The sequence below is a fragment of the Mustelus asterias genome, chromosome 9 (assembly GCF_964213995.1).
Source record: "Mustelus asterias chromosome 9, sMusAst1.hap1.1, whole genome shotgun sequence".
In the NCBI taxonomy this organism is placed as follows: domain Eukaryota; kingdom Metazoa; phylum Chordata; class Chondrichthyes; order Carcharhiniformes; family Triakidae; genus Mustelus; species Mustelus asterias.
The window spans coordinates 33,750,996-33,765,269 of NC_135809.1; the positions used below are offsets into that span (position 1 = coordinate 33,750,996).

The window sequence follows — 14,274 nt, forward strand, 5'->3', positions numbered from 1 at the left end:
GGTTGCTACGAGTTGTTTTAAATTAGACTCTGCATGAAAGTGCCAATGAGGGGAATGTCTGTTACACTAATCAGCTGTCAGATGAAAATCATGGGATTTGGTGTGGCAAATCACTAGTCCTAGGTTTAAACATTTGTTTTTATGATAGTGTTATGGGATATTCTGCATTGATGAATGAAAATACTGGAAATTCTGATATGCTGTGCGTTTAATTTGGTGGAAATATTGTAATAAGTTTGCTGTTTGAAGTGAAGGATGATTGAAACACAGCAAATGCTTTGACAAACAAGCCTTGGAATTAATTCTCCTGCAAACTAAATGGGCCCATGTTCAATGGATTCAGTATTCTGCGATTGTCTCAATTTAGAATGTATGAGCTTGCATTTGGAATGCTGCTGTTAGTGTGAAATAGATCTCATTAGCCCTGTTTACACTGTAGTTGTACATTAAGATCTGCACGGGGGCTTAAGCTGTTCTGATATAGACCTTTAGCGTCAGTTCCTTACCAAGATTATGAACCTGGCAGTTTGCAACACCAGGAATGGCCTCGAAAGCTGCTACTGCATAATGGCATAAAGTAAACTGAGGCATGATTACATACTTTTCACAATCATGCCTAGTGCAAACCTGTTTCCCAATTTTACACTTTTAAATGGTTTTCTCTTTCAAAAATTATTTGTATTTTAGGATCTTAAGCAAATTAAAAAGTGACAAATTATAAGCTGGGAAGCAACCCACTTGATCATGTATTTGGGCGTGGAAAAATCTATGGGCCTGAATTTTCAGGATGGTGAATGCTCGGAACCCTCCTTCCTGAGAGCTGACAGGGGACACATCTACGCCAACCCTGACAGGCCCGCTGCCATTTTAGACCCAACTGAGCATGGATTGGCATCTGCCCTTGAATGGAAGTCCCGCCTTGGAGAGCTGTCAGCCTATCAGACTGGCCGACAGTGCTCCAGCCCCCTCAAGACACAGCCCTGCGGTGGCCAGAAGATGTACTGTAGTGCTATCCTGAGCCTAAATCCCAGAACTACATTTCAGGTAGATACCAGGGTGACCTGAGGATGAGGAGGGAAGGATGCCCTTGAGTTGAGGTGGCTGGTCCGGTGCGCCAAATAATCTAAGCGGCCTTTAGATTGAGGTGTCACACCCTCCTTCATATCCAAGATTGAGATTGCTAACATTTCCTGCTCTAACCGGCATCCGCCAGCCTAAAGATTGAATCTAAAGATCAAGTGGCCACTTAAGGACCTTAATAGGGGCATGGATGGGCTTCCTGTCCTAAGCCTCTCCCACTCCATTGTGAAATTGTATCTTGCTTGGGATGGATGGCACCCTGGAGGGAATCCCATCCAAACAATTTTCCAGTTCCCCTCACCTCAGAACCCACTGGAGGGGGGAGCATAAAATTCTGGCCATGGATTTCTCACCCCGTAACAATGAAAGTAGGGAGCATAATAATGGCTGCCTTCTTACACTATTGCTGAAATGCTGGAGAGGCCATCTGCTGTCGGTTGCAGAGAAAAAATAACATTAGTTAGGGCTCCAAAGAAGAGTCATAGTCAACTGGAAACATTAACTCTATTACTCTCTCCACAGATACAGCTAGACCTGCTGAGGTTTTCCAGCACTTTCAGTTTTTATTTCAGATTTCCAGCATCTGCAGAATTTTGCTTTTATATCAGTCAGCTCAGACTTTTTATTGACTAGTTTCTGAAGTGAGCAGAAGAACAAAAGGTACAATTAGGAGAAATGTTTTCACATAGATAGTTATTAAAACTTGGAATATACTGCCTGAAAGAGTGGTGGATCAGTAGTAACTTTATAGGGGTAATTGGACATCAGCTTGAAGGGGATTAATTTACAGGGTTACAGGAATAAAGCTGAGGAGTGGAACTAATTCAATAGGTCTTTCAAAGTGCTAGCATAGGGAGGACAGGTCAATTAACCTCCTGCTATGTTGTAAGAATCCACAACTCTATACGAAATGAAATGAGACTGGCGAGAGCAATGTGTTTGAATTTCCACAGGGGTTCATCCCCCCATTAGTCACAACTTCATTGGACGATACAAGGAAACTCTAATTCACGCCATTTTTCTGGGATTTTTGTGGATCTACTGCGAATGTTACAGTGGATGATTGGATGAAGCTCCTGTGGAAATTAGTGGTGCAAGTCCACATCCTGCTTTATGTGTGGATTCATAAATCGAAGTTGGTTCCATTCTTTGTACGATCAAGTGATCTTTGTGACGCATTGGTTCACAAAGCTTCTCCTGATTATCTGACATAACTTTGGTGCAAGATTGGTAGAAACAGAAGTAAAGCATCATAATTGCTGGGGGTGCAACTTTTTGGATAAGCCATTAAATCAAGGCCCATTAAACAAGCCTGGGTCAATTTGATATGGATTGTAGTATTTGTAATTGTGCATTCTTCCACGGACCTAAGCAAGGAGAGTGTGGCTGTTCAGAGTGAGACTTCAGCTAGGAGAAAAAAGTTTAAAGAGTGAGACTTCAGCAGTGTATAAACAATGAGACTTTAGTGAGGAGAGCAGATGCTATTGCACTTTATGAATCCCAGGGAGACAGGTCCTGTGGGACGGAGAAAGTACAATAGGAGTATGTCTGTTTGTGTGTCCTTGGCCCATACAGTGGAGCTAGGTCTTCAGTTTTCTTGGGCCCTTTTGCCATTGAACAGGGCCTTGCTCTGTCAAGCCTGTGTTGTGTCTGGTGTTCAATGACCACCCCTTTTAACATAATTCACGCACAGGCATCTTCCACCCCTTAAAATGAAGTTTGGGACTTGGAACACCAGAACCCTTATGGTCAACCCCAACTGTGACATATCGGAATGGCGACCTGCTATCATACCCTGGAGCTCAGGCACTTCGACATTAAGTGAGACCCAGTGGACAGGGGAAGGCCAGCTAAAGGAACAAGTTGGCAGTTGCACCTTTTTCTGGAAAGGTCAATCAGAAGAGGATCGCCACCTCCACTAAAAACAAACGAGTTGGTCATCACAGAGACTCCCCGGGCAGGATGAACAAGCATATTTTCCTCATCTCATCCTAGCCCAGAAACAGTGCAAAACAGTCCTCATTGCGCACGCCCCAATACTGCAAGTGACAGAGAGTCCAAAGAGGAATTTAATTGACGCCTCGAACAATCTTTGGCCCGAGTTCCAACAGAGAACAAGCTGATCCTCTTTGGTGACTTCAATGCCAGAGTTGGAAAGGAAACAGACCCCTGGGGAGTGTAATTGGCACAGAGGGGGTAAGGAAATCCAATACCAACGGTAACTTGCTCCTGAAAAAGTGCCTAGAACACAACCTTGTCATAGCCAACACCATGATCCGTCAGAGGGACAAGTGCAAGGCCTCATGGCTCCACTCTCGCTCCAAGCACCTGCTCAAATATGTCACCACCTGAGCGAGGGACTGCAAGGATTTGCGTATCAACTGCGCCATGACAGGAGCTGATGACTGCAGGACGGACTACTATTTAATCTGCTCTGTGATCAATGTAGCCCCAAAGCATTGACAGCAGCAGAAAGAATGCAGCAGGAAAATCATCGCTGAGGTACTCAAAGATCCTGATGGGCCCGATTTTACCATTGCGTTGCGCCTGTTTTCGGGCATGAAAACTTGGTAAAGTCGGGCGTGAGACGAATAGTGTGATCCGTGCCTGCGTCCGCGCAGATTCCCCCTTCTCCAAGACCTGAAAATGGACGCGATCAGACCACGCCTGAAGAGGTAAGTTCAGAGCTTCTGGTGGCTCTCTAACTTAGATCGGTGGTGGGGGGCAGGAAGGGGGGGCTGGGGGAGGGAGGTGGGCCAGATGTATCTCTGGTGGGGTGGGAAGGAGGAGGGAGGCTAGATCGCTCTGTGGTTGGGGGGTGGGGGAGGAGGAAGGAGGCCAGAGAGGCAAGATCGTTCTCTGGTTAGGGAATAGGGGAGGAGGAGGGAGGCCAGGTCATTCTCTGGTGGGAGGAGAGGAGGAGGTGGGTCAGATGTATCTCTGGTCAGGGGGGGGGAGGAGGAGGGAGGCCAGATTGTTCTCTGGTGGGGGGAGAGGAGGAGGGCCGGATGGATCTCTGGTGGGGGGGGGGGGGGGGGGGGGGAGGGGGGGAGGGGAGGGCGGCAGTGGAAGAGGGGGTCCGCTGCCACTCTGCGGCCGATCGGTGGGAGGGAAGTGGGGCGGGAGTTGCGATCAGTCTGGGTAGCAGGGGTGGGTGGATAAAGGAGATAGTTACGTTGTGGGGGTGGGACAATGTCTGTGGGGGCCATCGCTCCCGCTTTTTGCGGCCCGGGAGTAATGTGGCAAGGGAATGTTTTTCCATTTTTTTTCACTGCGCATGCACAGTTGAAGTGTTTTTCCATTTTTTTTCACTGCGCATGCACAGTTGAAGGCTCCAATCGGAGCATCAGCATTTCGGGCGCGATAAGCCCCGCCCACAGTGCGATTCTTTGTTTCAGGCTGAGTGTGTATGGGGGCACCTGAGAACAGGGTTTACAAATTGGATCTGAATCACGCCCAGATTCAGCACTTAGAATCAAAATGGTGAAACTGGGCCCGACAAGTGAGCCTTATTCAGCCAGCACCTTCACTGCCAAACTGATGACCCAGAGACACAGAATGATCACAGCACCTGTGATGCGCTATCAATAAGGCGAAAGACTACCGATATGCCGATATAAGTGTAGGCTTTTATTCACAACAGAATCAGGAGCAGATCCCAACAACTAACCGACCTGGACTGAACAAGGGGGAGGAGACAGCCACCTTTATACTAGGTGCTGAGGGGAGGAACCAAACTGGAAGGGGATGTGTCCAGGTATGACAAACACACACAACGGTGGTCCATATAGGACAAAGGCACAACTGAGGTCCACCACAACCTGGTCTGTCATAGAATCATAAATTAGAATCATAGAATCCCTACAGTGCAGAAGGAGGCCACTCGGCCCATTGAGCCTGCACCAACAACAATGCCACCCAGGCCCTATCCCCTTAACCCCACACATTTACCCTGCTAATCCCCCTGACATCTCCTTAACACTTAGGAGCAATTTAGCATGGCCAATCAACCTAACCCGCCCTATCCCCTTAACCCCACATATTTACCCCGCTAATCCCCCTGACATCCCCTTAACACTAAGGAGCAATTTAGCATGGCCAATCAACCTAACCCGCCCTATCCCCTTAACCCCACATATTTACCCCGCTAATCCCCCTGACGTCCCCTTAACACTTAGGAGCAATTTAGCATGGCCAATCAACCTAACCCGCACATTTTTGGACTGTCCTCGCGGCCTCTGTAATCAGCATCTGTGAAGCGATGCCTGGTCACGCGAAACATCAAGGCTGGTTCGATGAGAATTGCCAGGAAATCCAGGAGATGATAATCCGCAAGTGCAAGGCTTTTCTGAACCTGAAACAGGAACACAACTCGGGAGCAAGAAAACAGCTCCAAAGACAGCTGAAGGCTGAAGCCTAGCAAAAGGAGATGGTGGTGGGTGGAGAAAGCCCAGGAGAGCAGCAGTTAGCATGGAATCGCAATCCTCGTGTATTGATGGTTGTTGAAGAGTTTGGAAATGTAGAATTTTAAATCTTATTTTCATTTTGGTTTCCTCTCTCTCTCTCTCAATCCAATCTTTCTTTCATACTCTTTATTTCTCATTTTGTACCTATTCTGGTACTGAATTCACTCACTGGAATTTGCACTTTCTTCTCAATCCTTGTGTTATTTTAGTCCTCCAATATGACTACATAAGAAGATTCACCATTACTTGTCCTGTTCACTCAGGTCTCAGGTGCCCAACTTTTCTCACTGCACCATCATCAACTTGCATTTTCAGCCATGTGCCATGAAAATAATTAAGAAACCTAAAAGTGCAGGGCCTAGTCGAACTAATACCAGATGTTTGTTTGCAAGTGAAAATATGTTTTTACCTGGAAGGGGGAACAAAAATTGAATAAGATGAATCCCTACCCGGTGACAGGCTTCAAAAGAGCACAAAACATTACAGGCCAAAATCACAAACTTGCCAGATGGGGTGTTAACATGCAGCAAAGTGAAGAGAGGTAAGTCTAATCAGAGATCCTTTTCGTGCCACAGTGCTAGAAGGGCTTCCTTTTCCCCCTCAGCATGTAGAAGAAGTAAACCTTTTTTATTGCAATGCTATGTAGACAGATTAGACTGTATTGCATGGTTCCACCAGATTTACCCAGGCACCTAAAACAAGAGTGTCTGTTGTGTATTCGGTGGCACTTCTTGAACTGACACGAGCTTCAATGTATCTTTTGTCTCCATCTGTCGCAGAAGCGTTTATGGTACCATAAACAATACAATTGCAGGAGGTAGCGCTGATAAGCCAGTCATCAACCTGATGCATGGGTTTTAGAATGAGGTGATTGGCATTACACTAACTACTCATTAAGAAGGGAGGGAGGGAAAATCAGCTAACTACAGACCCAGCAGTTTAACATTGGTTGAAGGCAGGTAGTGGAAGCTATGATTTGCAATGATGTCTGAGCACTAGCACGACTATAAGCTGATCGAAGAGAGTCAGCAGGAGTTTATGTAAGATAGGTCATGTCTGACTAATCCACTTTAAATGTTTTGCAGAGCACAGCTAGAATGGTGGATAGTGTCTATGCATGTTGCCTGAATGGGATGCTGGAAAACATAAGGCACTGCATGCAAGAGATTTTTAAAATAAATAAGTGCGCACAGAATTAGAAATAAGCTTATAACGTGGCTTTGTAATTGGTTGGGAGGTAGGATATTGACTGTAGGGATACAAGCGATGTTGCCTGATTGTCGGGATATGAGTTTGGGCGGCAGGGAGGGGGGAGGTGGGATGAGGGCGATGGCGATATTTCCGGGAGGGGTGGGGCTTGCTTTTGGTCATGGGTCCCCATGATAGCTGGGGTTGGGGGGGTGGCTGAGTCGAAGCCAGCTGCAGCAGCAGAGGCCTGACAGGTGTCTCAGACCTGTCAGGCCTCTGCTGGTTGCTATTGCACATATGCAGCCACCGGAGGTCTGCACATGCACAATGGTGCCCTCTGCTGTTACAGCAGGCTTGCTGGCATTTTAAGCACCACCTCCTTCCCCTACAGCTGAGGAATGGTTTAGCCCATTTTTTCCTGCACTAAGTGGATAAGATACTGGATTCGAACTCATCCAAAAAGCGGGTCAGAAACTCTCCCGTTTTCACACCCATACTGGACTTAGAATCTTTTTGGTCAACCCCCACAGAGTCTAAACCAGGAAGCATAAATTAGATTGAAATCATGTATAGAATGTAAAGAAAGATGGGACCAGGAGAGAGATGAAAGGTACTGCAAAGCAAGTTTTTGAAAAAAGGTAACTTCTATCTTTTAAATTCCAACACTAATTAAATTCTGAAGGAAAAAGATTTGGCACATGTAAAAGTAAGTCAATGCCAGAGAGTTTGTTTGGCAGTAATTATGTTGTTAAAAATTCAACTTATAAGTGAATGCACCCGCCATAACTTTTCCTGGAATGTTTAATGAGTCACAAGTATGCAACTTCACATCCTTACATGGATACCAATGCCAAATTGCCAAATCTCTCAGTGAAATTTTGTTCTGATGCAAACTTGTGCATACTTTGGAGATTGGTGTCCAATTTACTCAATAGTAACAGTGATCGCTGTTAGTCTTACCATTATTTTTCCTGCAACATCTGGGCCTTTGTATAGAATTTAACAGCCTCTTTTATTCTCCCTCTTCTGACTTTGTTGTCAATACTTTAGTTTCTTCTTACATCTGAAACATTGTGGTCAGGATTCTCCGATCTTGTTTGCCCGCCATCACTAGCAGTGAGAACGGAGAATTTGGCGTTCAGCCAAAACTCCAGCTGTTTCTGTAGTGCAGCAGGTATCACATTTACCGACCACGCAAAATGTTCCCAGTTCGAGATGGGACAGAAACAAGCACATGTTTCTCGTTCAGTTTGAGGGATGTTTGCAGAATTTAAATTTTATGGGTGGCACGTTGGCACAGTGGTTAGCTGCCTCACAGTGCCAGGGGCCCAGGTTCAACTCCTGTCTTGGGTCACTGTCTGTGCGGAGTTTGCACGTTCTCCCTGTGTCTGCGTGGGTTTCCTCCGGGTGCTCCGGTTTCCTCCCACAGTCCGAAAGACGTGCTGGTTAGCTGCGTTAGTCATGATAAATTCTCCCTCAGTGTACCCGAACAGATGGCAAATTGTGGCGACTAGGGGATTTTCACAGTAACTTCATAGCAGTGTTAATGTAAACCTACTTGTGACACTAATAAATAAACTTTAAAAAAAACTAAACATTCGCAGCAGCGGGATTGGAGAATCCCAGCCATAGGTTAGGTCTGAGAATTCTGACCTGTGTGTTTCAACCTAAACGTAGATGTGCCTCTGTTCTTTAGCAGTGGTTGTTGTGTTAAATTTAATTATTTCATGTTTGATGAATAGCCATTTTTAGTTGCACAGGCTTGCATTGAAGTTTGTATCAAAACATGACACTTAATGATGTCGATGGCCTCAGATGTTCCTTGGGGGTTCTGCTTGAATTAGATTTTCCGAACTTTTTCAGATGACCTTATAAGGAATGGAACTGGAACTTGCTTCCTATAAGACTGACAAACTTGGGGGTCAGTCAAAAGTTGGTGTGGGAACCATAAACAAGAGAGTTCCTGCTTTCCCAGCTCAATTGGACCAGGCATAATACTCTGGAAAATAATTATATTGTCTGGAACTCTGCCGCCTCGCCTGCCGTGGAATCGGAGCAGGCGAGGGTCCGACAACAGAAATCTCCATTGAGCTCGGGCAGGAATTTCTGGTCTCACCCCAGCGAGCCCGTAAAATCCCGCCCATTATCTCTAGATCGACACAAGCAGGATATCTTCTCCCTGATGCTGTGTGAGTCCTGCTTTACTGTTAGAATCACAATCTACAGATCTTTGTGATCACAGATCAAAATTTGATAGCCTCTGAAATATGGTGTGTGAATCGCAATGTACAATTAATCCTCTCCCTTTGCTTTGGATGCATGCAGCACACCAACTTCCTGCTACTTACTAATTTGCATAATTGCTGCCATCAATAAATATACTGTTGAATGACTGCATGCTTCTGTAGGGTCCCAAGTTTGAGCAAGGTTAGCACTACTTATAACTAGCACGCATAAACCAAAAGCCAGCCTACACCGAAAGGGAAGGTGCATGCTACTGGAATAGATGCTAGAACTGTTTATGGAAGACAGTTGAACAGGAAGAAGAGTGAATGATGGTGCAACAGAGGAGAGCGGGTGCTCCAGGGTCCTCAATGCTGCAACGATAGTCTTGGTGAGGGAGGTGGAGAGGACAAGAGATTTACTCATAGGGGGCCAAGAAACCCTCCAGACAAACTTTGCAAAGATAGTGGAATCATTGCTTCATTCACCGGCCAACATCCTCTGCCAATCACAATTTATACCTAACATCCATAGCTTCACCTCTCGCTCACACACTTGTTGCAAGCCTTGCATCCACATTTCATAGTTTGCACACACTTCCTGCTACTCAACCATGACAGCCATACCACCTAAACAGATTGTACCATAGTCTCTTGCAATTGGTACATAACTGGAAGCAGCAGGAACTAACAGGCATGGTTGCAAGTCCTTACCCCAATGAAGGCGATGGTGGTGGCCATTATTGAAATTTCCATCACTGAGACTGAGAAGTAGTATAAAGAAGTTGATGAAGAAAGGATGAAATCATTTAATATTAGCCAATGTTTTTGCACAATATGTAAAGGTTGGGGTACAATGTGAAATAAAATTGTTTTTTTGGGATTCATTTAGTCGTATTGATTTATTTTGGTGACTTGAGAGGTTTATGCATTTTATGTTGAATCAAATCTGAAATTTAACTTCCATCAAGTTTGATAAAATGTAGCATTTCAGCTGCAATTCACAGGACTTGTTTACAGCTATTTTCAAGAGTTCCAGATGGAATAAAGCTTTTCATTACTGGGTATGGAATGGTCTGATAAAATAGCCTCCACACGGCAGTACTGAGAATAGAAACCCAAACATTGGAAATTATACAAAAATCTTTATATGTCATTCTGTATTTCACCTCAGTACACTGTATTTTCACAGTAGACTGGACATGAGGAATGCAAACGGGAGAAACCAAAAAAGTTATAGAAGTATCAAAACTCTGGCTGGAACCTGAAGAAGGGGCTTAGAGCTTCGAAAGCTTGTGTGGCTTTTGCTACCAAATAAACCGGTTGGACTTTAACCTGGTATTGTTAAACTTCTTACTGTGTTTACCCCAGTCCAACGCCGGCATCTCCACATCATGGAATTTTACCGGCAGGTCCGCCCTGATTCCGGGGGCGGGCAAGGCTCGGAGAGCGGCATTTTCCATTGGTCTCGGGAGGGATGATACGAACCTCGGGCGGCCGTGCCGGTAAAATTCCGCCCCATATCAGAGTTTCCAGTAGAGGACAATTTACAAGAAACAGTGCGCAAAAAAGGATAGGCTGTGCTGCCATGAAACATTCAGCTACATGAATAGGTGGGGAATAGAAGGACACGGACCACGTAGAGGCAAAAGGTCTTTAGTTGAGAAAGGTGTCATGTGTCAGCGCAGGCTTGGTGGGCCGAAGGGCCTGCTCCTGTACTGTCCTGCTCTTTGTTCTTTATTTGTTCAGGATTTCAAATCATAAAAGATTGGACCCAAACAATCTAAACTAATATTAAAATCTGTCAGTATTATGTGTTACCAGCTGCAATGGTATAAAGAGTGGCAGTTGAAAGGAGAGGTCTGAGCAGAAGGTGAATTGTAGAATTGTATTAAGTGTGCTATTGATCAGCCTAGTTTCAACTTCTAGCCAAACAATTTCACAGTATTCCTGAGAAAGGTCATTCTAGCTCTGGGAAAGAAATCTGACCACAGCATCGTAAATATGTCACCATATTGCCTGCGATAGCTCATTGGCACTGAAAAGCAGATGATTCTATTATCCTCAATGGTTGCATGAAATCACGTTTCAGATACTCCAAATATTAATGTATTCGAATAAAGCAAAAACACCCAAGGTTTACCTGTGGTATTGATCCTATTTTCAAATTCTGTCAGATGTTGAGATACAGATTGGGATATATGGGACACGTTGTAGCAACATTAAAGTGAACAGTCACGGTTGGAAAAAAGTAATCCAAATTGGAACTGGAAAAGTAACTTTATAAGAGGATGGAGTAGCAGGAATAGTCGCTGTTAGTGCAGCTGAGTATGAAAAGATGTTGAAAGTCAATGCAAGCCACTTTGTATGATACCACACCACCTGCTTCAATGATTGGATCGGACCCCGTTATTGTTCTGGTTTTCTTTTCACCAATGTGATAGAGGTTTGCAATCTATAATACTTCTGCTTTTTATCCCCATGTTTTTCTTTCCTTGCTGACGTACTCACCTCCATACATCCTTTATCAATGGAGCAGACTGCCTAATTGGTAGTTTTGCTGTATGGCTCAGTATGCTTCATGACTGATGAATGGTGATCTATTTTTATGAGGTCAGAACCCCTGCCCTGGCAAGACCGAATGTCCACCTGACAGATGGAATATGTGCTATGGATATCAGATTGTAATTGTTCAACTGAAGAAAGTGTTCAGCTATGTAAACACTTGCCTTATTAATCATTTACATAAATATAGCTTCTTTACAGTAGCAAAAACATCTCAAGATATTTCATAGTTTGGAATCAGACCTACGTTGTTTAATTACAGCATTTTAAGTGTTGTTTTGCTTCTGCTGAAGATCTGAAAGAAGCATTTTGCATCAAGTTTCCTCTTTCGGTATTGGGTGACGAAAAACTGAACTTCTGTTTGGTATACTTATATCCACAAATACTAGCTATTAGATTTAGAAACTTCCTTGGATTTTAACCAAACTTTCTCAAAGGTACATCTTCTCACCGGTGGATTAATTAAACAGAGCAATGGGAACTTTCATTTTTGCGTGTAATACCAACTTAAACTCATCCATTGGGTTCAATTTCACTTCTGCTCAAATTAAACATGTAGTATTATCTCAAGTAAGTGTAATTTTGAAGTTTACCTGCAATAGGATAGCACAAATGTACTTATTGCTTTGTAAAAAATGGCTATGAAACAGCAATGGTGTTACAAAATTTCTGAAAATCCCAGTCTTTTCTGGAATGTCTGTATATCCTTTCTTCTTGCGCCATATTGCTTGCATTTTGAATGATATCCTTAATCTTCTCATTCAACACCTTTTGTGGAAGAAAATACTGAGTACAGCTCAGATTTCACCTTTTCAGTTTTGAGTGTTTTATGCTCACTCTAACTCAACGTGAATTCTTGCTATTTTGCGCTGTTTGTGGAACTCGCTGAGAAATTGTTGGTAAACGTGAAGAAAAATCATTGCACTTTATTGTTCCCTTTAAAATAGATGTTGGGAGAATTAGTGTAACATGTGCTTTTTGTTTTATGAGCAGACAGAGTAGCAAGTAATCTCATTGTCCATTCATGGGTTGTCAAGGTTGACTGATTTTATTGGTGATTACTTGGTAGCTAGGCATCGCCTTCTAAAAAAGACCTTTTATTTCTTGTTAGTGATTGAAAGGGGTCAGTGGCAGTGCCTGCAGAAATGGCAGTAAAAGTCTGTGGATGTGGACCAGAATGAGCCCAGAGAAGCCGAATACAAATTGCTTCAAGAGAATTTTCACTGTTCTGCTTCATTTTATTTGAATTTGAATGGGTCAACCTTGCTGGTGAACAGAGTGGAAAGCAAACAAGTGACTGTCAGGACAACACTAGCACCCATTTTGACTTTGGTTCGTTAATTGAATCCCAGCTGAATTTGCAGTTTATTGCCTTCATTTGTCAAAATCTGAGTCCTGAATGGAGTAGAAGATAAACACATTGAAAGTTGTTTTATTTCTTGTTCATGAACAAACATTAAAGTACACTCAAAACAAAAGTAAACAAAGCTGACTAAGCTTGTGTACAGGACAACACTGGGTCTTCTAATTTCACCCACTCTAAAATGGAATTGAGTGCTGATCTAAGGGGGAGACATCTTATTTCAGGGGAAATGGCTAAAATATTGCTTTAATCAAAATTAAAACAAATTCATCCAAATCAGTTTAATTTTTAGACCATGAAATACTGACTATGAAGTCTGGCTCCATAGCCCTGCTGGGTGTCGACACCATTAGAAGGAAAAAATGGTAAAACTTGGGAAATGACTGGTACTGGTCTGGTCTAGTTGGCACACTGGTTAGCACTGCTGCCTCACAGCACCAGGGACCCGGTTTTGATTCCCGGCTTGGGTCACTGTCTGTGTGGAGTCTGCATGTTCTCCCTGTGTCTGCATGAGCTTCCTCCGGGTGCTCCAGTTTCCTCCCACAGTCCAAAAGATGTGTTGGTTAGATGCATTGGCCATGTTAAATTCTCCCTCAATGTACGCGAACATGTGCTGGAGTGTGGCAACTAGGGGAATTTCACAGTAACTTCATTGCAGTGTTAATGTAAGCCGACTGGTGACACTACTAAATAAACTTTAAACTTTCTACAACTTAAAATGGAACTCCAGTTCTGTGCAAAGACCAAAACTCCAAAAAGAACATCGAGCCACTTCTGGCAGGACCGCGCAGTGCACCATAATCATAAAGGTGCTTGCATAGGCATGCTGCAAGTACACCAGAGTGGACAGATGGTGACAGCAGATAGCATCTAATACTAATTTGTGCACAATCTGCCATATTTTAGACCTTGCCCTTAATCACTCCAAGCTGTGCATGCGTTCAGCTTCATGAGGGACCCCAACTTGACTTATTAAAAGGGATTACCATGGATCCGCCTTGTTAGGATGGTTTTGACTTTCTTTCGCTGCTTCAAAGTGCAAGTGTTGCGTTCAGTGCTTGTGGAGGAACTTGGAAAATTCTTTTGGATTCACAGGTGATCATGCCCAAGATAGGCATGAATGCATTGCAAATGTTGAAGCTATATTTAATAAAAGTTAACTCAAAAGCTGTTGTTAGCTACCACATACTATGTGACATTCGGCATTTGAACTGTTGACTATAGAGTCTGTGGCCAATCCCCGATTAGATATCGACCTGAATGAAGGAACCTCACAGCCACCAGTGAAATTCACACCCATCTCATTGATCAAGGATGACACAAAATGTACAAACAATGGGGTTTGCAGACAACTTGTCTCCATGGCCTGAATTTTACACTTGGTGTGCGT

The 14,274-nt window shown here is 43.9% G+C and overlaps 1 protein-coding gene across 1 annotated transcript in view; it reads left to right on the forward strand.

Moving 5' to 3' along the window:
- kcnq1.2 (potassium voltage-gated channel, KQT-like subfamily, member 1.2) overlaps positions 1 to 14,274 on the forward strand; it is a 357,928-nt gene that overhangs the window by 222,333 nt on the left and 121,321 nt on the right. The gene's annotated exons all lie outside the window — the stretch shown is intronic.